Source organism: Aythya fuligula, chromosome Z (genome assembly GCF_009819795.1).
Source record: "Aythya fuligula isolate bAytFul2 chromosome Z, bAytFul2.pri, whole genome shotgun sequence".
Lineage (NCBI taxonomy): Eukaryota > Metazoa > Chordata > Aves > Anseriformes > Anatidae > Aythya > Aythya fuligula.
The window spans coordinates 47,009,326-47,033,295 of NC_045593.1; the positions used below are offsets into that span (position 1 = coordinate 47,009,326).

General features: G+C 38.4%; 1 protein-coding gene across 2 annotated transcripts in view; it reads right to left on the reverse strand.

Annotated features, from left to right (window-relative positions):
• LOC116501013 (contactin-associated protein-like 4) overlaps window positions 1-23,970 on the reverse strand; it is a 217,461-nt gene that overhangs the window by 127,050 nt on the left and 66,441 nt on the right. The gene's annotated exons all lie outside the window — the stretch shown is intronic.

The window sequence follows — 23,970 nt, forward strand, 5'->3', positions numbered from 1 at the left end:
CTGACCAATTTGGTGGCCTTCTATGATGGAGTAACTGCATTGGTCAACAAGGCAAGACAAACTGATGTACTCATCTCATACAAACTCATCTACTTGGACTTCTGGATGGTCCCACACGACATCCTGGTCTCCAAATTGGAGAGATACAGATTTGATGGGTGGACCTTTCAGCAGATAAGGAAATGGTTGAAGGTCACACCCAGAGAGTGCTGGTCAATGGCTATATGTCCAAGTGGAGGCTGATGATGAGTGGTGTTTCTCTGGGGTCTGTCCTGGGACTGGTACTGTTTACTATCTCTATCAGTGACATAGACAGTGGGATTGCATGCACCCTCAGCAAGTTTGCAGATGACACTAAGCTGAGTGATGCAGTTTATACAAGAGAAGGAAGGGAAACCATCCAAAGGGACTTAAACAGGCTTGAAAAGTGGGCCCACATGAACTGCATGAGGTTCAACAAGTCAAAGTGCCAGGTGTTGCACCTGTGTTGGGGCAATCCCAGAAAGGAGTACAGACTGGGAGAAGAACTCATTGAAAGGATCCCTGCAGAGAAGGACTTGGGGGTACTGGTGGACAAAAAGCTGGACATGAGCCAACAGTGTGTGCCTGCAGACCAGAAAACCACCTGTGTCTTGGGCTGCATCAACAGAGTGGCCAGCAGGGTGAGGCAGATGATTGCACCCCTCTGCTCTTCTCTTGGAGCCCCACTTGGAATGCTGTGTCCAGGTCTGGAACCCCCAGAACAAGAAGGATGTGGATCTGTTAGAATGGGTCGAGAAGAGGGTCCCTATGATAATCAAAGGGCTGGAGCACTTCTCCCACAAAGAAAGTTTTTTTAGCCTACAGGAGAGAAAGCTCCAGGGTGATTTCATTACTACCTTTCAGTATGTAAAGGGGACTTCTAAAAAAGATGTGGAACAACTTTTTGCTCAGTCATATATTGACAGGACAAATAGGAATGGTTTTAAACTGAAAGAGGAGAGAATTAGATTAGATATGAGGGGAAATTCTTCACTCATAGGGTGGTAAGGCACTGGACCAGGTTGCCAAGAGAAGTACTGGATGCCCCATCTCTGGAGGCAGTCAAGACCAGGTTAGACGAGGCCTTGAACAATTTGATCTAGTAGGTGGCATCCCTGTCTATGGGAGGGGTATTGGAACTAGATGATCTTTAAGGTCCCTTCTGACCTGAGCCTTTCTATGACTTTGATTTCCATCTTGTAACCCTGATACCAATTGCCCCCAAATTAAGTACTCCTCACTGTTATATTAGATGGATAAATCAAGACATTCTATCTGACGCTTTCTCCCTAATGTCTGAGGTGACTAACAGTTTTTGGTGCTACAAATCTCAAAAGAACATTCTGAAGCAGAATTCTGTCCCTGTCTGTGAATGTACGTTGGTAACACAACACAGGCTTAAGAGCTGAATATAATAAAAATTATTATAGTGTAGTTAATTACTGAAATAGTAATAAGAGATGAAAGTATATAATTGTTCATCATTGGAAATCTGAGAAAATATCCATTACCTTGTAAAGGATCTTGTAACAAACTCCTGTGAACCTCTGAACCTCTCAGTCCAAGGTGCTATATACTTGGTTCTGTCTGTGAATAACCAATGAAGTAGTTGCCTAGAGCTATTGTGTAGAATGCTGAGAACATGTCTAAGCATGAGCTAAAAATCTATATATCCTTAGAATCTTGATGTATATCTTAAAAAATTCTGTGTATCTAGTTCACTCACACAACAGAGATAAGTTGCTCACATTATGAGACTACTGCAAGTTGTTTTAGAACTAACAAAGACTGGCTTTAGCAAGAGTTCTGCTGTTTTAGCAAGGTGGTGAGTGTGTGTGTGTGCACATGCACTCAAATTTTTTGACATTTTTTTCAGGTTCTTTCTCTGATCAAGGCCACTTGTAAACTCTCCTGTAAGCTTTATTTATTTATTTATTTATTTATTTATTAAGTTTCTTTCTGGACGTTTACCCCTTACTAGCTAGATTGAGGACAGTCATTTTGGAAGTGCATCTCTGTTCAAATTCAGCTCTGTTTACGACTGTTTCATAGTTTCATAGTTTTATGGCACAATTAATATCATCATCAGAAAGGAATGAATTAGCTTGCCTACTTTTACCTGAGCTCTCTGATGGAAGACATTGACCAAAACTAAACCAGAACCACCAATAACAGTTCTACTTTTGTTTGTTTGTTTTTCTTTCAGTTGTAACTTTTCTATTAAAAAAAAAATTAACACATTGGTTGACTCTTGAACTTCTTATCAACAAGAATATTACAGGTAAAACTGATGCATGGCCATACTGTGCTTTACTGATATTCTCCCAACTTCAAGAAGAAAAACATTATTTTATTGTATATTTTTTATTATTTACACTATTCTTCTATCTATATATCTATATATCTATATATCTATATATCTATATATCTATATATCTAATCTGTTGTTGCTTTACAAATGTCAATCACCATACAAATTTTTTAATCTTAAAAATGCTGCCAGTACTAGAACAACACCAGGGCAATGTGCTGTATTCCTAAGGCTCACCATCACAAACAGGATTGGAAGGTTCAGAGCAATTCAAAAGACTAGATATTTTTCTAATATCAAATACCTATTTGGATGTTTGCAGGTACACTCAAGTGACCTTGCAGAGGGGAATTACATAAAGTCTGGACAGTAGTAACGTAGGAAAATACATATATCATACCTATTACTATTTTTCTTTTGTGTGTTTAACAAGTAGATAATCTGTGCAGAGATAACATGGGTATTTGGTAGACTTGGAGGCACCCTACTGGATATGTCTGAGGTCCCTGCATTGGCATAGAGATCAAAGTATGGTGAAGATCGAAGCTTAGTGGTAACTATGCCTGTGTGAACCCTTGATTAACAGGTACAAACGGACAGTTTAGTGATCCTCTACCACGGACCAAGCTCAGTGGTGCCTTGTGTCCTGCTTGTGTGCCTCTGCCCATGTGTGAATGAAAATAAATATATTCTGCATTTCAGCAAAAATTCCACCTCTGGCTGTTCCTGCTGCCTCACAAGGCAAAAGCTACTACGAGAGGAAGCTTTTTCCAGTGTTAGACTGCCCTCTTAGTAACTAATTTTTTCTTAATATGCTGCCTGAAACTTCTTTCTTTTTCTGCCCTTCGCAGCAAATTAGAAAAGAAACGAGAAAAACAGAGTGCATAATTAGATGTTCTTTCATATTATGTCATTTTATTAATGGTTTGATTTTTTCCAAGATGTAAAATACTTCAGCTGTTGATGAAGTCATTTACATGAGGCATTACCTTAAGTGCTCATGTTCCAATCACCAGATTAAGTAGAATGGAGATTTAGAGAGTAATTTAGTTTTATGTTACAGCAAATCTGTTTGAAGATAGATAAACTATAGATGTCACAGTATCTAAATAATCATATGCCAGTTTAAAAAAAGAAATAGATATTATCATGCTATGTGTCTGTTAGGAATTAAATAACCTGGGCAGTACTGTGAGGATCTTGTTTTTAATGTCACCTTCCTGGAAATAACTATGAGTTAGTTACCCAATTATTTTGAATTGATGGCCTCCAATTCCCAAATAGCATGTACAAGAAAAGAAGGTAAAAATAAAAATAAAAATTATAGATAGATAGATAGAGATCATATAGATTAGGAGAGAAGAGTCCAGAAGCTGCCATGTTAGATAAGGGACAGTTTAATCTGGCTCAAGAAGTGACCCGACACTGGCTAGAGCCAAGCCAATATGAGATGTTGTTTGCTGCTCTGTGAGAACATATTTAAGAAAGGGGAAAAAAAGCACTGTGCAAAAGCACCAGGGAGAAAGAGGAGTGAGAACCAGCCCTGCAGACCTCAAGGTCAGTGCAGAAAGAGGGCACGAGGTACTCCAGGCACTGAAGCAGAAGTTTCCCTGAAGCTTGTGGAGATGTCCATGTGGACGTCAGAGTAGGTGGATCTGACCTGAAGGAGTCTGCAGCCTACAGAGAGTCTCTGCCAGAGCAAACCCTGGGTCAGAATTCCAGCCTGTGGAGGGGAGCCCACAAAGCAGCAAGTGATCTGGCAGGAGCTGCCACCCATGTACAACCCATGCTAGAGCAGTTTGCTGCTGACAGATGGACCACCTGGTATGGACCCATATTTGTAGCAGTTCTTGAAAAACCTGTGGGAAGCCCACTCAAGATCAGTTAAGGAAGGATGGCATCCTGTGGTAGTGGCCCCACGCTGCAGCAGAGGCAGAGAATGACCATGAAGAAAAGGTTGAGATGGGGACTGACCGCAGCCCCCATTCCCCTGCACCATTCATGGGGAGGAGGTAGAAGCGTGTGAATGCGGGGAAGGTGATTTTAGTTTGCTTTTAGTTTCTCATCATTCTAGTCTGCTGGTGTTAGGGAATAAATTACTTTAAACTCCATATTCTGAGCCTGTTTTGCCTGTGATCTCCCTTGTTGAGTGATCTCCCTGTCTGTATCTTAACCTGTGAGCCCTTTTCATCATATTTTCTCCCTCTTGCCCATTAAGGAGGGGTAGTGAGAGAGTAGTTGTACTGGAGCTCCAGCTGGGTAAAACAACCACAGGGCAAAAAAATGATTGAGGATAGTGCATAACTGTGTTATTACTATGTAGTCAGGTTCTTAAGTGTTAACACAGAAACAAGAATAATTACCCAGTCTTTGCACTTGAAATACAAAGGTTTGTGCTGGCTTAGCTGAAGACACACAAACAATAGCTAACAGCCAACAGCTATCTCTTTTGCTTAATTGTTCAGGTTTGAAAGTTCACAAATCAACATAATATCGTATTAAAAATGTCAGGTGAAATTTTTAACATATGCAAAGGAAGTAGTAACCCAATTAACTTGAAACAAACAAACAAACAAACAAACAAACAACAACAACAAAAACTGCATCTAGAGCCTAGTAATGTTTTGCAGGATCTTCAATTATCTTTGTTTTTCACCTAATTTGTCTACACAAGACAAGTTCCTTATAAATATCATGTAAAATACATATAACCATACAACATATTATACTGGATACGATACATATTAAAATATGTAGCATTAATATATAAACATACACTATATTGTATTATTACATTTTTCATAAATATAATAGTATATATACTGCATATATATTTGTACATATACATATGTGGTTTCGTTGTTTTGTTCTGTTGTTTGCTGGATTCAGATAAAATACAGATACAAGAAGACTGAAAGATTACTTAAAAATACCAAGATTCAGAGAGGCTGTGAAAGAATACCAAAATTCTTTTTTTTTTTTTTTTTTTTTTAAATCTAGAGGCTTTTTTTTTTTTTAAATAAAACTTGATACCTGGTTAATTTAATGATTACAGAAATTGTTGCAAATTTTTATTTTCTTAGTCTTAGAGAGAAATCTAATTTTTTTTCACCAGATGCTGCTACAAATCTGAGGAAGTTCTCTAGGGAAAGTTCAGATACAAGACTATCTGAGCAAAATAAAAAGGTGTGTTTATTATGTTCATTTGGGAAATTTTGGAAGATAATCAACAGATTGTATAAGTAAACTGAAGAATATTAATCTCCCAGTTGTGGTGCTATATTTTCCAGTATTTGTGGAGGAGGACCTTTTTTAGAGAGGTGGGAGGATGTCAAATGAAAAGAGTTAAGAAGAAAAGGCAGATATCAATGGAGAGAAAGATACATGAATGCAGAGAAAGATACATGAACTCCACACATCATGATACAGGAGGAATGGTAGAATTAGGAGGACAAAAGATGATTTTTCAAACTATTTCAAATTTGAAAAGCAAAGAAAAATTACAGTTACTAGTAATAATAATAATAAAAAGGCATTTATAATGAAATTAGTTCTTTACAAAACTGAAAAACAAACAAACAAACAAACCACAATAATCTTTTTACTAAAGATGTGGATATAATTAGACTTGTTAGCACTGTTAACAAGTGTTAACAATGCATTTACAACATTTATTTATTTAATTATGGATCTAAGGGCTTTCCCACTATGGCACTTTAACATCTCAGAATTGTTCATCTGATCAACTACCTTGACCATGGAAAGATGACTAATTGAATGACTGGAAGTTAAATAATAATAATAATAATAATAATAATAATAATAATAATAATAATAATAATAATAATAATAATAATAATAATAATAATAATAATAATATTTTTTCTATAAGATTAGAATACTGGAATATATCAGCAGAACCAATAGCGTAAACAAGGTAATGCAAGATATGTAAAAAAATGCAGGCAAAAATAGTACATCTATTTAAAAAATGATCACAAAAGGCAACTAATGAAAAAAAAAAAAAAGTAGTGTTTTGTTTGTTTGTTTGTTTGTTTGTTTTTAATATCACAATATGTCTAAGAAAGAATTTCAGGAATGTAGCAACACAATTGGCTCTAATACTGAAGAGAAATAGACTGTTTTTTATTTTCAGTTAAAAAAGTCAAATTTAAGATTTTTTATGTATTTTTTTAATTTTATTTTTTAATGTAGAAACAGAAATGTGATGAATTAATGTATTTGTAATGATAATGTCCAAACTGATAGATGTTACTCTGAAAATATGAGTGTACCTACTGTAGTTAGATCTCTTTATGAGTTTGATATCTCAGTTTTTCATGAACACTAGATTAAAGCAGTCTAAACTGTGAATATAAGCACAGCCAAATATACAAAACATTCACTTTGCATATTACGTAACACTATGTGCACATGCTTGCATTATCACCTTGTTAAGTGTTGCAGTTATCTTAATGTTCTGTAATAAGAACATAAATCACACCATTATTTCAGAATATTGTTGGACATGTTCTTAAGGACTAGATGGAAAGGAAGATTCTTAGCATTACTACCAAAAAGGGTGGAATTCTGATTTATTTCACCCTGATTTATTTTATCCTAAGCTTACTGTTAACAAGATCTAACAGATAAATAATTTCTCTCAAGATCAATAATGTAGAATCTCAGTACAAAGTTTCAGCGAAAAATAAGGAACAAGAGGTCAACAACAACAAAAAATGAAGAATAATTTTGAGATATATGAACTCTGTTGTACTATTGTACTATCTAATATATGAAGAAACATTCTCAAAATAAAGTTAATCTCTAATAATGCAAAACACAAAAACAACCAAACAAAAAACTAAGTAAGATGCTGTTGTTACTACACCTTATTAAATAAATAAATAATATTTAAATTAAGGAAGCAATTTATACTGACAATTTAGGTCACAGTTAATACTTAGACCATGATCTAGGATGTGCTTACAATACTCCAGAATAGTTTTGTAGTTATTCACAACTAACGTTAGTTCTAAAGTACTACATTGCTAATTCCTGTGTAAATCTCTCAATTAATCGAAGTTTCTATACCAATATATATCCAACCTTAGAGATAGTATCATTAATTTCTATATTCACAACTCCAAGCATTTCAAATAAATTGCTTTTGGAGAGGAAAAACATCTTAGGCCAGAGATGGAATGGTAGGTGATGTTTTATGTTCAAGACAGAAATAGGAATATAGACTAGGAAGTTGATTTCAGTGACTGGTGAATCCAGGACAATCCTTTTCTGCTAGATGTACACAGTACCTCATGAACTAATTCTCTGATAAGGTTTGTGTAATTTCAAAAAGAACTAAACAGAAATAGTAAGAAACACCTTAGCTCTTTGTGTCTTTGTGTATGGTAATTGGGGGGTGGTGGGGGGGAAAGGGTTGGGTTTGGAGGGAGGAGTAATCTCTATCAGTAAAAAAAGAAAATTTCAAAATTTCTACTCATGATTGTGAAATAACAGTTTTACATGGGTCTGTAAATCTTGTCCCAGTACTGAACTTTGCAAAACCTGAAGCAGAAAATCAGATGTGACTTTTTTTTTTTTTTTTTTTTTTTTTCCTCTGAGATGTACTGGGTCTGGCTGGGATTTTAACTTTCCCTGCAGCAGCCCATACAGTGCTGTGCTCTGTACTTGTAGCTAGACCAGAGTTATCCAGTACACCAGGCAGAGTTATCACACCAGTGTTGTATCTGCTGCTGAGCAGTGCTGGCACAGCATCAGGACTCTCTCTAACCCTCCTAGGGGGTGGGCAAAAAAAGTGAGAAGCGAAACATCACCAGGGCTGCTGACCTAAACCAACCAAAGGAATATTCCATACCATATGATGTCACACTCAACAATAAAAGGTTGAAGAAGAAGAGGGGTGGGGTGGGCTCTCATGAAAATGTCGGTCCTCCTCCCAAACACCGGCTATGTGCATTGCTTCAAGGATGTGGTCAAACATCACTCATTTGTGGGAAGTAGAGAGTAATTTATTTCCTCTGCACTTGAACATAGCCTTTATTTTTGTTTGTTTGTTTGTTTTCCTTCCTTTTTTCCCCTTCCCCCTCTCTTTCCCCCCCCCCCCCTTTTTTTTCCCTTTAGTTAAATAGTTTAGTTAATAATAATATTTCCTTTATTATTACTATTACTATTACTATTACTATTACTATTACTATTACTATTACTATTACTATTACTATTATTATTATTTCCCTTTAATTAAATTATCTTTATCTCAACCCATGAGTTGTTCTTTACTTTACTTCTTCCCCTCCTCATCTAAGGAGGGGGAGTGAGAGAGCGGTTGTGGTGTTTAGCTGCCTAGCACGGTAAAACCACCACATGAGAAGAATGATCTTGATGTCAGTTCTTAACCCTGGCAATATTTATTGGAAATACCACTGTTTCTGCATATGAGTCTACATTGCTGGAAGAGTTAATTAAGAATAATGTACATTCAGAAAATAGTCTGTCTTTTAGGAAGGGTAGACTGCTTTTATCCACCAACACTGAAGAACCCTACAAAAATGAGAAAGTTGTAGTCTGTAGTAAAGTCTCTAATTAGGTGGTATTAAATCCTGTCAGGAACCAAAGAAAAGCATTTCTGCTTCTGGATTTATATATTTTTTTTACCTGGAGCATGGAGACACCATGCCATCAGAAATTCATGCAGAGATTTATTTGAAAACATCCTCAAAATTGTCTGAGGCAGTTGTCTGGCATTGAAAATTGTAGATAAAATGACTCAAATTTGTCACAGATAGTCTCAGAATATATAAGAATTTTATAAAGGAACATTAAGTATAGCAGGGATTGCAAGCACAAGCTGTATTTTAAAATACAAACAGAAGTCTAAATAATTTGGCCTAAAATACACAATATGCTGTGATCTGGGAAAATAAGCAAGAGGTGTCACAGGTTTCCTTGTAGAATTATAAGGACAAACTGATCTGATGATTTAAGGTGCAAACAAAATCAAAGGCAGGACACAAAGAGAAAAAGGGATATAAAATGCAGTGCAGAACAGTTTCCATCTTGACTGCAACTGAAGAATAGCTGTTGTTTCACAGTATATCACTTTTATTGTAGAAGTCTCTTAGCTTCTAGCACATCCCTAAGGAATATCTTGAAAAAGTAAATCAACAAAAATTAACTATAACTCAATAAAAGTGCCTTTTGAAGATTTACAATTATTTCCATAACATTTAAATCATTGCCCTCACTGCAATTGTATTTGTCGAGAGTCCATTTAATCCATAGATTGAAATCATTACTCTTCAGTACATCTTACCCAGGATAGTGACACAAAACCTGTATTTGAATTAAAATAATTGAGACAGCAAGAAATGGAAAAGGTATCTTTTCATTTCTAGATAATGAGCTTGAATTCAGTCCAGCTAAGCAATGACTAAACATCACTATCTAAATAAAGACTGACTGATAACCTGTGTAAAAGGTTTTGTTGACCTTATTTGAGTAAGTCCCTAATGGACTGGTCCAGTATTCAGTACACCAGAAAGCAGTTTGGCCACTTTAGTATCTCACCAGTTTTTAACTTGGACTGGAAACTTCAATAAAAGGTCCTTTAATGGAACTGATTCTAGGTTAGGATTGATGAACACTACTGAAATGCAAATAGCGTCTCTACTTTGTCTGTGCTGTGTTGCATCAAAGTCAATCAAAAATGAATTGGTCCTTTTCCCAAATACAAGGTATATTAAAAATATATACAATGACATTATGTAAAAAATTTGGTGATAAGACTTCTAAACATATCAATTTATACTTTTATCCAGATTCTCTACAATGGGAATATTTATTTATTTATTTATTTTTCCCATATTCATTTTATTTGATTACATATTAAATATACTGGTAAGACACTCTCTTCAATATGTTAATATATATATAACAACCATTCAGAGTATCATTTTTTTTTCCTTTTTCTTGTTTTTTTTTTTTTTTTTTTCTTTTCAGAAAGTGAAATTTAATTAACTGATAGTAACAAAGCTTCACAAAAAAAAAAAAAAAAAGAAGAATTTTCTGCTTTGTATGTGTGTGTGTGTGTGTGCATAAAATTACAATAAGCCTGGAAATAAAATAACTTTTATTTTCATCTAAACAATATTAGGATAACTTATTCAACTCAGACAAGAATTTTGCATTTGTTCTTTATAGTAAAACAGATTTCCCTGCTTACAAGTATGTTCTGCTTCACTATCTGACTGAAAAACAATCTTACCTCTGTTCATAATTAGTCTTGGGAAGACTCCTACAGAGTCCTCATTAAGGGCTATTAACTATGGAAGACACATCCTTTGAACCTGTAATGTAAATTACATTAAAGCTTTGGACACAGCTGCTGCTTTTGTTTTGATATGAATATTTTATATACCTCCTTCTTCACCAGATGTATATTATTAAGCATATTATAAAGAGAAACATCTGTTTAGTGAATATGTAGAGAAATATCTCTTTAGCTAATATCAAAGAATTCTTTTACATTTAGATCTTGTGGATGGAATTGTAGGTTATATTACTACCAGGCCAAGCTTAATTTCAATTTCCCTTATAGCAGAGTGCCCTGAAATAAATATCTTTATCATACCACAGATATTAATTTCTTTTATTCTGCTTTTTTAATATTTTTTCTTCTAAATGAGTTTCAAGATTTGATAAAACTGATCTTGATTTCTAAGAGCTGATAGACAGAAATATATGGCACCCCACAGTATCAGTTATGCAGTACTGTTATAAAAATACTATAATATGTACAGTTTAAATGCTAACACGATCAAAAGAAATTTAAGTGGCTCATAAAGCTTTTGAACAGTGGAATGTTGTTTATAGCAAGAGTTTCCATATGCCTTTTTCATCTATACTACCTTTCTCTTCTTCTGAATGCATTCTGAGAATTAAAATGGTTTTACTAAAAAGAACTTTACTGCAGTTCCTTTTTAAATAGCACTCTGTAGTGTGGAGTACTTATGCAGTAATTTGGTATTCCTGATATTTTATTACCAGGAATTAAGTCAAATCGTTTACAACAACTTCCAAGAAAACTATTGTAACATAACTGTAATTTGTTCCCTCCTCCTCTTGAATTCTACCTTGCAAGGCATTAAATCTGTTAAAGATGCAGTGAATGGATTTGTAGAAAGTGTTCAGAAGAGGAGGTTTGCATCTCTGAGTTCATGAATGTAACCAGGATTAAAATCTATTCTAGTGGTAGATTTCTCTCTCTTTCTCTCTCTCTTGTTCGGACAAGACTAAGCCTTTTGATTTCCTTACCAAAGTTAAAATGGCTCTGTAGAAAATTAGAATAAATAATTGCTTTTTAGTGAAATAACATAATATTATGCACTCAATTTCTGTACACTAATTAATTGAATATGTTTAAAAGAAATAGCAAGATTCAAGAAGTGACCCTAAAAAGCATACACATTCATCTCGCAGTCAGAAGTTATACTAGAGCTGACCATGATTAATTCAAATAATAACAGTTAATTTTCAGTGTTGTTGAAACTATAGTAATGCATGCAAACCTACTTTTGTTTCAATAAACAAGCCTGTCCTCTGTTTTATTTATTTATTTATTTATTTATTTGTTTGTTTGCTTGTTTACTTTATGGCAACATTCATAAAAATGAAAAATATATTCAAGTGATTTGGAAGACTACTAGGCTTCTCAGCATGACAGCAATTTCTGTGCAGAAAATGACTCCCCAGAAATCCATGATATCTAACACTCAAGCACATGTGGACACTGCAGTGGCAGGCAGAACAGAAATAGGTGCTTGCTATTGGGTCTAAGAGACAAACTATTTTTTTTTTTTGTTTAATTATATGCACTTATAACTTAATGGAACATTAACTATGATATATTCACAATGTATGAACAAAGGTCAGAATTTTTCAATGTGGCTGAAATTCTGCAAATTCCTCTCTGGTTAAGGTTACCTGTTCTTTGTTGATTTGACTTTACACTAAATATAAATAATGTATAAACTTGTATTTTGTAAATTGGACATTTATTTATTTATTTATTTACTTATTTACTTATTTTTAACTATGTCACATATTTAAATGGCATGTTAACCATGTGCTTTGGCCGACAAATGGGTCAACCATATCCTGGGGTGCATTAAGCATGGCATTGCTAGACAGTTGAGGGAAGTGATTGTCCTGCTCTGCTCTATGCTGTTGTGACTGGACAAAACTGTGTGTACTTTTGGGCACTGAAATATCAAAAGGACATAAAACTATTGGAGAGCATCCAAAGGAGGGCTTCCAAATGGTGAAGGGTCTGGAAGGCAAGATGAATGAGGAGCAGCTGAGATCCCTGTGTTGGTTCAGCCTGCAGGCGGCCTACAGCTTCCTCATGAGGGAAGCAGAGGGGCTGGTGCTGATCTCTGCTCTCTGGAGATTGTGACAAAACCCAAGGGAATGGCATGAGGCTGTGACAGGGTAGGGTCTGTCTGGAGGTGAGGAAAAGATTATTCAATGACAGGGGGCTTGGGCACTGAAACAGGCCTCCCAGTGAAGTGGTCCGGGCAGCAAGCCTGCTGAAGTTCACAAAATGTCTGGGCAATGCTCTCACACATGTGCTTTGGATTTTGGGGGTTCCTGTGTGGAGACAGGCGCTGGACTCAAGGATTCATGGGGGTCCCTTCCAGCTGGGGACATTCTAGCATTTGGTGAAGACTCCCAATCACAGACACCCATTGTGTGCCCATGCAGCAGGACAAGCTGGAACACACTGTGACCATTTCTGGCTGTCCTGCATCTCCTAGACCAGGAGGCCATTTCAGAGGGAATGGCCTGGACACCTACCTCTTCAAGAAGCCCAACAGGCACAAAGCCTGTGACTGACCAGGCCCTAGTCACCCCAGTGCCATGAAGACAACATTAATTTGTTTGATACTATGTGAAAAAATAGGAAGGGGAGGTAGTCTTTGGGACCCAGCAGGCTTGGTAGCCTCTTCATAATATCATGAATGCAGGCCTCAGGCAGGCAACAAGCCTCTCTGGAGAGATTATCTGGATATCGTGTACCTCAGTGCCCCTCAGAGAGGTGTCTCCGATTGATAACACCCTTTATGTCTTTTTTTGTGGCACTTGTTGTGATGCAGGTGGAGGTGGTAGAATGATCTATCTTTGTGTGGCTGGCCTTTCTGAAGTCTTTACTCAGAAGGATACTCACACAGTATCCTTTTTCCAGCCCTAGAGCATCATATCAGTTGTGTAGGGGCACTTGGGGGAGACTCCTCCTCCATCACTGAGTAGAGACAAGGGTCCACTCTCCCTTGTCCTGTGAGTCTTTCAAATGTGTTTGTTCGGGGCTTCTTGATTACCTTCCCCTTGCCAGTATTTAAGGCTGGGCTGTTGCTCGGACCATGTCAGTGGATAACACCATTTGTCAATCTCTTGCTCGGATTCCTGGATGTATCTAATGAGCTCCTCTCATATCAGAGCCACCTGTTGGAAAAGTTCATCCAGCTGGGCACACTTACACCCATGAAATTCCCCTCTGCCTTCAGGATTTAATAGAACTTCCACAGTCTGGAGCCTGGTCTGGGCAGTTCTTTTGATCCTCAGGAGGTCTGTTTGGGTGTAGGCATCTGCCCAGGGAGGTTGAGGCCCTTCCACCTCGGTTTCAGCCTCAAACCAGCAGCCTTGGCAGGTGAACACCATTTCTGTAGAAGTTCTGTAGACACCACTTCAGTAGAAGTTCCTTCCTACATTATTTAAAACACATAGTTTGCAGAAGATACCAAGGATTTTTCATCTAGGTGCTAAAGTAAAACATTGTTATTTTTTCTTTTATACCATCTTCCTTTATAAGAGAATTTTAAAATTTAAATCCACAAATATGTATTTCTGACCACCTTAAACATATCAATGTTTGTTGGTGTTTTTATACAGAAATTAAACAAACTGTTTTTTTTTTTTTTTTTTTTTTTTTTTTTTACATTTTTCACAAGACAAGATACCAAGTGAATGATAAACAAGATATGAAAAATACAGGCACATCAGAACTGACTGTGTTGAACTCATCACCATCTGTTCTGATTGTTCTGGTATAATGAAGTAATAAACATAGAAGTCCAGCAAATTAGCATGTAGGTACAGCATTTTGCTTTTACAGTGTTGAATTTTCATTCTGAGGAGTTTCACCATCCTGAAGCAGATTACAATCAAGCATCCTGATTTTTCTGCAAGGAGAATCATAGCTTCTAGCAAATACAAGAATCCCTGTGGCAAAGGCACAACAACCAACTTCAAGAAAACAGTGAAATAACTCCTCTCTATTGAACTGTGTAATGTGACTACCACAGAAAACTTGTGACTCAGTATTCCTTAACCTGGAACTTTCCATAACGGTGATCCATTATAAAGCATGGAAAGTTTCCAATAAACCCTATTATACCAAAATCTTTAAAGAGGAAGTTGAGAGTATGTGGAGCAATACATGAACACCAAATTATTCAACATTCATACAAATTTATGAATAATAGTAAATGTTAGATAGAAACTACTTCTACATAAACTCAGAAGATTTAGAAAATATTGATAAAGCAAACCTCAAGTTTTAACTGCAGCTAAGATAAATGAAATGGAAAATAGACATTAAAATTCAAACACATACGGACATAATCATAAGCATAACGGTACATTTCATTGAAAATATTCAAAGATTTGCCTTTTGGAACTGATGTTATCCCAAATGGTCAGACTTTCACAAAATAGTTCCTAAAATTGTGTAAATATTCGATCGAATTCCTTTACTCTGGATAAGAATTTTTAAGACATTCAAAACAAATAAAATTAGATCATACTTTTAAAATGGATAAATCTCTATTCTCTCAGAAAAGTGGAATTTAAGGTTAAATGTCTACATATTTCCCTTATTTTATCAGAGGAGGAATGGGCAACTTTTAATAGAGAAATTGCACTTCTTTTCTTCTCCAAAACTGCTGCTAATGAACAGCCTTGTCATGCATGCATTTCTCTCAGAGCAGTCACTCATACTCTCACTCAAACTTTCAGCAATGGGAAACCTAGTCATACAGGCTGTAAGATGCTCTCCTTTTTTTTTCTCTTGACTTTTCCTTTTGAAAATTATAGAGAAAATCTGGCCTGTTGTTACATCATTACTCTCCTTTTTAAAGTAACAAATGTTAAGGAGAGAGAGCATAGCTCTAAACAACAACAACAGCAACAACAACAACAAAACACCAATTTTGTGATGCTAAACTAATGAATGAGTTAAAACAAGAAGCTACGTTAGTTAAAAAGACTATGTAGCCCTGAACAGGTAAAATAAAACACATAGATACAATATGAATTTTTTCATAGATAAAATACAGGTGATATCTAGAAAACAGATTGAAGCAGTAATAGCAATGCCACTATTAAAGGTAATTTTAGTGACAGAAATATTTTCTCAGAACTTGTGAGTCTGGGGTTTACTGCATCTAAAATTTAACACTGAGAATGAAAAAATAAAAATAAAAATAAAAATAAAAATAAAAATAAAAATAAAAATAAAAATAAAAATAAAAATAGCTTCAATAGCATACACACAAAGATACATATTCCTAAGTCAAACACATTTATGTTTACAGTAAAATTAAAGAAAATCTAAAATTGATTTGCATTAGTCCCTTTTCAAGATTAAACTAATCCATCTCAAAGGGAAAGATTTTTAGGCATTTTATAATTGAGAACAACTATTTCACTTGGAAATTATATGCAGAACAGAATTGTGCCAACTATAAAAAAAAAATGTTAATATTGATCCCACTAATTGCAGCCTAAGAACTCAAACCTTAGCAGAAGTTTCAAGAACAACACAGAAAATACTGAAAAATAATTAAAAAGAAAAGAAAAAAAAAAAAAAAGAAAAAAAAAAAGAGAGAAAGAGAGAGAGAAAAGCTGATAATTTTGTCAGAGCAGAAAGAAATAAAAATCATAGAATTATAGACTATCCTGAGTTAGAAGGGTCTCATAAGGATCATCAAGTCCAACTCCCGGCACCACACAGGTCTACTGAACAATTCAGACCACATGACTAAGTACACAGTCGAAATGCTTCTTAAACTCCAACAGATTTGGTGCAGTGACTACTTCCCTGGAGAACCTGTTCCAGTGTGCAACCACCCTCTCAATTAAGAACCTCTTACTGATGTATAGCCTGAACCTCCTCTGTGGCAGGCTGACACTCTTCCTGTACTATCACTGGTCACTAAAGAGAATAGATAGGTGCCTGCCCCTCCACTCCCTCTCATGAGTAAGCTGTGGACCACGGCGAAGTCTTCCCTCAGACTCCTCTTTTCCAGGCTGAACAGGCCAAGTGACTTCAACTGCTCCTCATACATCTTCCCCTCTAGTCCCTTCACCATCTTCGTAGCCCTCCTCTGGACACTTGCCAACAGTTTCACATCCTTTTTGTACTGTGGTGCCCAGAACTGCACACAATACTCGAGGTAAAGCCACACCAGCAGAGAGTAGTGTGGGACAATCACTTCCCTCGACCGACTAGCGATGTACTGGCTGGCCCTCCTGGCTGCAAGGGCACACTGCTGTCTCATATTCAACTTGCTATCAACCACAGCCCCCAGTTCCCTCTCTATAGGGCTGCTCTCCAGCATCTCGTCCCCCAGTCTGTACATATAGCTAGGATTGCCCCTTCCCATGTGCAGGACCCAGTACTTGCTCTTGTTAAACTTCATGTGGTTGGTGATCACCCAGCTCTCCAATCTGTCCAGGTCTCTCTGCAAGGCCTTTCCACCTTTAATAGAGACAACAACTGCTCCCAGTTTAGTGTCACTGGCAAGTTTGCTCAAAACACCTTCTAGTCCTACATCCAAATCGTTTATAAAAACATTGAAGAGGACTGGCCCTAAAATAGAGTCTTGGGGTACCCCACTAGTGGCCATCTGCCAGACTGATGTGGCCCCATTTACCACAAGCCTTTGAGACCTGCCTCTCAGCAAATTGCTCACCCATTGTATAATATTTTTATTAAGCTGTATGCTAGACATTTTGTCCAGTAGGTTCCTATGGGAAACCGTGTCAAAAGCCTTGCTGAAGTCCAAAAAGATCACATCAGCTGGTTTCCCTTGATTGACTAGATGGGTGATCTTATCATAAAAGGAAATCAAATTAGTCAAACAAGACCTTCCCCTCGTGAACCCATATTGGCTGGGACCAATGGCTGCATTGTCCTCCACATGTGTTTCAATAACTTCAAGGATTATCTTCTCTATAACTTTACCAGGTACTGACATGAGACTGACAGGTCTGTAATTGCCAGGGTCTTCTTTCTTGCCCTTCTTGAAAACTGGTTCAACCTTTGCCACTTCCAGTCTACTGGGACCTCTCAGATTCCCAAGATCATTGAAAAATTAGCAATGATGTCAGCTAGCTCTCTAAGCACCCTAGGATGAATCCCATCTGGACCCATGGACTTGTATGGATCCAGGTGGAGCAGAAAATCCCGCACACGTTCAGGGCTGGTTGGGATTTTATTATTCCAATCATCATGGTTCTCCAGCTCAGGGCACCTAGGGTCCCGAAGCCCATCATCAGCATTGAAGATGGAAGCAAAGAAGGCATTAAACGCCTCTTCTTTGCCAATGTTCTTGATGTCTTTGTGAGATGACCTTCCCCATCAAGTAGTGGACATATGTTATGTTTTATTTGTTTCTCCTTTTTCTGTTCATATATTTAACAAACAAACAAACAAACAAACAAACAAAACACTTTTTATTGTCTCCCACAGACCTGGCCAGCTTCAACTCTAATTGGGTTTTGGCCACACAAATTTTCTCTCTACAAACACAAATAGCATGTATTCCTTCCACATTGTCTGACCCTGCTTCTAGCAGCAGTACACTTTCTTTTTCTGCCTAAGGTCCAGCAGAAGATGCTTGGTCAGCCAGGCCAGCCTTCTGGCCTGCCTGCTTGACTTTTGATGTTTTAGAATTGCCTGATCCTGTGCTTTCAGGAGACAGTGCTTAAAGACTGACCAGCACAAAAAGCAGTTTCCCAGGGGACCTTGCTAACTAGTTCTCTGAGCAGCCTGATGTCTGCTCTCCCCATATCCAGGGCTGAAGTTTTGGTGGCAGTTTTCCTTCTGTTAAAGGAAATTTTAAACTCAACCACTTCATGGTCACCATGACCAAGATCGCCATCAACTGACATGTCCCCCACAAGACCCTCTCTGTTCTCCAGCAACAGATCTAGGAGGGTACCTTTCCTACTTGGCTCCCTTAGCACCTGCACCAAGAAGTTATCATTGAGGTGTTTTAATAACCTCTTAGACTTGCTTGTGTTGGCCATGTGGTAATCTCAGTTGACGAGTTGGCAATCTCAGTTGGCAAGTTGAAGTCCCCCATAAGGACAAGGGCAGTTGATCTTGAGGTATCTCTTAGTTCCTCAAAGGATAATTCATCGGTATCATCATGCTGGCCGGGTGGTCTGTAATGGACTCCCACAACAACATCATCTTTATTTGTTCATCTCCTAATCCTTACCCAGAGGCACTTTACCATTTCTGATTTACAGTTCCATACAGTTCAGCCCTTCCTTCACATAAACCAACACCCACCCACCTCACCTGACCTGCATGTCCCTTGTGAGGAGCCTGTAACCATCTGTTGCGACACACCATTCACAGGACTCATCCCACCAGGTTTCGCTTATGCTGCTAATATCATAGCTGTGGGACTGGAACAAGACTTCTAGCTCATCCATTTTATTCCTCATACTGCATGCATTTGTGTAGAAGCACTTCAAATGTGCCTCCCTACACGCTCCTTGTGGAGCCAACTGAAGGACCTCACTAGCATACAGTCATTCTGAATCTAGCATGCAATCCCTTGGCTTGTTGCTGTCAGGCCTGGTTTTATCCCTGTCCACCTTCAACTCTAGTTTTAAGCCCTATCTATCAGTGCCGCTAATGCCTAGGCAAAAAACCTTTTCCCCCTCTGAAAGAGGTGCATTTTATCTGGTGCCAGCAAGCTCGGTGTCACGTAGACCTTCCCGTGATTAACAAACTCAAGGTTCTGCTGGTGGCACCAGTCTCGAAGTCACATTTTGACGAGCTGACTCTTGCCTGTCAACATTGATCCCTCCTATCAGAAAGACAGAGGTAAACATAATGTGTGCTTCTTATCCTCTAACTAGTCATCCCAAAGCCCTAAAGTCCTTTTTAATTGCTTTAGGACTTCTCCTTGCTACTTCATTACCAGCCTGCAAAAACAGTAGTGGGTAGTACTCCACGGGCCGTACCAGGCAAGTGACTTTCCTGGCAATGTATCTTACCCAGCCCGCAGGGAGGCAGCAGACTTCCCTGTGGGTTGTGTCTGGATGACATATCGAGGTCTTCTGTCCCCTTCAGAAGGGAGTCCCCCATGATGATAATCCTTCTTTCCTTCTTGACAGAAGGTGTAGTGATGCAGTGGGTAGATTGCCTTGCATTACGCACCCCTTCCAACTGGGATGGGCTTTTGTCTACTTCATTGTTCTGACTATGGTGTTCTAGAGCCTCATACCTGTTATATAAGGGTAGATAGGAAGGTCAAGTGGACAGGGAGATGGCTCACCTACCACCCTGAGCAGAAACCTGCTTCCATTCCCCCCTTGGCCTAAGTCCTCTCCTACTTCCTGGTGGGATGGGAGAACTTTTAGGTTATGTGTAGCATGTGCCTTGTGGGATAAAAAAAAAACTTTATTACTTGTGTTGTGGCAGGATTTTGAGTCTGTCTCAGGGAGGGTAGAGTATGCTTCCACCAGTCAATTTCCCTCTACGACTCCCTGCTCCTTAACCTACTCACCCCCCCCTGAAGCTCCACCAACAGGCTGAGCAATTCTTCAGCCTGGGCACATCTTCCACAGGCATATCCACTGCTGCTGCTGTCAGACACCGACAGAAGACTCGGGCACACCCTGCAGCCCAAGACATGGATGGCTACGTGTTTCCCCGAGATCTCTGTCTGGGTAGCCACATCAGTGACTGTGGCTGGAGAGGCTGCAAGAGATGCAAAGGCCATAGTTTTCTGCCTGGTGGATACCATGGCTGGGCTCTTCACTAGCAGATTACAACCACAATTGGGAAAGACTGTTGGAAAAGAGTGGTGAGGTCTCCCTCCCCACTTAACCAGCCTGTGTGAACTGCTGCGCAAACTGCTGCGCCATGCCCTGACTGACACACCACGGCTTTTTTGCCCGTCTTGATCACTCATTCTCCCTAGGGGCTGCCTTTGTATGGCTGGAGAGGGGGCACTGCTGGCTCCTCCCACGCCTTGTGAGGGCTACCAGGCCCTGGTGGCTCCCTTGGCTGCCCCAACTGGCCTTGATGCTGGAAAGAAAAAAAAAGCCCTGCCTGCCTCGATCCCCCACTCCACTGCAGAACACGTCTGACCAGGAGTCAATTGCCTCGGCGATCCTGATTTATATGGCCCACTGCTGATGCTGCTGGCTTTGCCCATGCCTCATCAGCCTCCCTCCTGAGGGCTGCCGAATTGAGTATGCAGAGATTTTTGTCAAAGAAAACAACTGTTACAATAGTTAACCTATAATGAGAAGATACGTAGTAACTGTAATGGCGTTAGTCTTTCAAAAGTATCTTTAGTACTTAACTTTAAAGGCCAAATGGCTTCTATGTCATGAAAGATAAACTCCTTAAAGGTGTAAAATAGCAAGTAAGGCATACATCAGTAAACTGTAAATGAGGAGACTGAGGCCAAGATACATTACATAGGTAAAGAACAGGGTTGCCACAACTCATTTTAAAACATTTCCTATTAAGCAAAGAATTAAAGATATACTTAGCAGCCAAAGAGGTGAGAGAGGTTCAACCCACTCAACTTCAGAATATTTAAATTTCACAGAATCACAGAATTTCTAGGTTGGAAGAGACCCCACAATCATCGAGTCCAACCTCTGACCTAACACTAACAGTCCCCACTAAACCATATTCCTAAGCTCTACATCTAAATGTCTTTTAAAGACTTCCAGGGATGGTGACTCCACCACTTCCCTGGGCAGCCTGTTCCAATGTCTAACAACCCTTTCAGTAAAGAAGTTCTTCCTAACATCCAACCTAAAACTCCCCTGGCGCAACTTAAGCCCATTCCCCCTCGTCCTGTCACCAGGAATGTGGGAGAACAGACCAACCCCCACCTCGCTACAGACTCCTTTAAGGTACCTGTAGAGAGTGATAAGGTCGCCCCTGAGCCTCCTTTTCTGAAGGCTGAAGAAACCCAGCTCCCTCAGCTGCTCCTCGTAGGACTTGTTCTCCAGGCCCCTCACCAGCTTCGTCGCCCTTCTCTGGACTCGCTCAAGAACCTCCATGTCCTTCTTGTAGCGAGGGACTCAAAACTGAACACAGTACTCGAGGTGTGACCTCACCAGAGCCGAGTACAGGGGGATGATCACTTCCCTAGACCTGCTGGCCACACTGTTCCTGATACAAGCCAGGATGCCGTTGGCCTTCTTGGCCACCTGAGCACACTGCTGGCTCATATTCAGCCGACTATCCACCATCACTCCCAGGTCCTTCTCTGCCTGGCAGCTCTCCAACCACTCATCTCCCAGCCTGTAGCTCTGCTTGGGGTTATTGCGCCCCAGGTGGAGGACCCGGCACTTATCCTTGTTGAACTTCATACAGTTGACCTCAGCCCATCGGTGCAGCCTATCCAGATCCTCCTGCAGAGCCTTCCTACCCTCAAGCAGATCGACACACGCACCTAACTTGGTGTCATCTGCGAACTTACTGAGGGTGCACTCAATGCCCTCGTCCAGATCATCGATGAAGATATTAAAGAAGACCGGCCCCAGCACCGAGCCCTGTGGAGTATCACTAGTGACTGGCCTCCAACTGGACTTGACTCCATTTACCACAACTCTTTGGGCCCGGCTATCCAGCCAGTTTCTAACTCAATGAAGTGTGCACCAGTCCAAGCCAAGAGCAACCAGTTTCTTGAGGAGAATGCTGTGAGAAACAGTGTCAAAAGCCTTGCTAATGTCAAGGTAGACCACATCCTCATCCACCCAGAGTATCACTTTGTCATAGAATTTAAATGAGAATTTAAATTTAAATGAGAACAAACTGACAATGAGTCATTTTGTAGTTGATAGGAGGAAAACCAAAATACTTATATTGGACATGGTTCTATTCAAATATTTTTAGGGTAACCATTCTTTCAATTGGACTCTCTAAAGAAAGTTTAGACTACTACATGATTTGCAAATGCTTTGAGAGTCTTTTTTGCTTCTGTTATAAAATCTTACATTGAGTGAAAAAATTGCAAGAGAAAAGGATATGAAATAACCAGTGGCAGAATAAAACTATAAAGGACTTCCATCCACAAGTACCATTACAGTTACATGTCACATCTATGTTTATTTAACAAGTCCCAGTGATGACAGGAGCTCCAGAACCACAAAGATAAGCCAAAAGGTGACAAAGAATATTCACAATTAACTTTTGGAAAGAAAAAAAGTAGGGAGCTATATAATTGTACAGAAAATTTGTAACATTTCTACTCGGTTTTAGAAAGATTGGGAACAAAATTTAAATCTTTGTAGCCATTGAAGGATTCTGAAGTATTTATAGCATCATGGAATCCTCAAAACTGGACATCTCCTGTATTGCTAATGAACAGTATCAGTCCAAATAGGGGAAAAATACCTCTGGTAAGAAATCTTGCAGTAAGACAATGGCCCAATTAAAAAAATAAATAAATAATAAAAATAATAATATTTATTATAAAATATGGGATGCTCTTGTCCGAAATGAACTCGGACACTTCGTTTAAAAAAAGTTAACGTAAACAGATAGACACAGAAAATCTATGAAGGAAATAGAGATTTAAGAGTTTCGTTTCAAGACTATCTCTATGTTTTGGTTTAGAAAGGTGAAAATGTATTCCCTAAAAGCAGATTTCCTAAATAAAGATACATTAAATAAATAAATAAATAAATAAATTAAATAGAGTATCCTTGAAATTGATGGTTTACATCCTTGAATTATGCATCACTGCCTGCAAGCTATATCTCCAATTTTCATTGCAGGCATAAAAATATATATTTTTATTAAGTTTCAGAGCATGGAATGGCCTTACTTTTTCCCTCCTGCAGATCTAAAATAGTCCTGATATCATCAAGGTAAATACTGCATCAGTATTTAACAATTCAGGGAACTTTTGTTTGCTGTTTTACTGGTGGCAATATTCAAGAAATAACTATCTGCATCACTGTTTTCAGTAACAACATGGAATTTCAAAAATGCCCTCATTGCAGAGATCAAACATTTCCACCTCTCAGATTTGTTTTATCAGTCTGTCTGAAGATGGGCAAAGACAATATTGTAGCAGCGTATGCTCATTTAACATTTGGAAGATTGTTTTTCTTTTCTCACTCCCCACAGCCATATGGATTAGAAACTCATTTATTTCTCTTTGTTATGAAAACACAATCTGAAGCAGAACTATGAAGCAAATTCAAAAGGAAGTGTAATTATGCAACAAGTAAGCAAATGCATAATCTCATTATACCATAGATGGGGTTTAACAATAAAAGTGTTA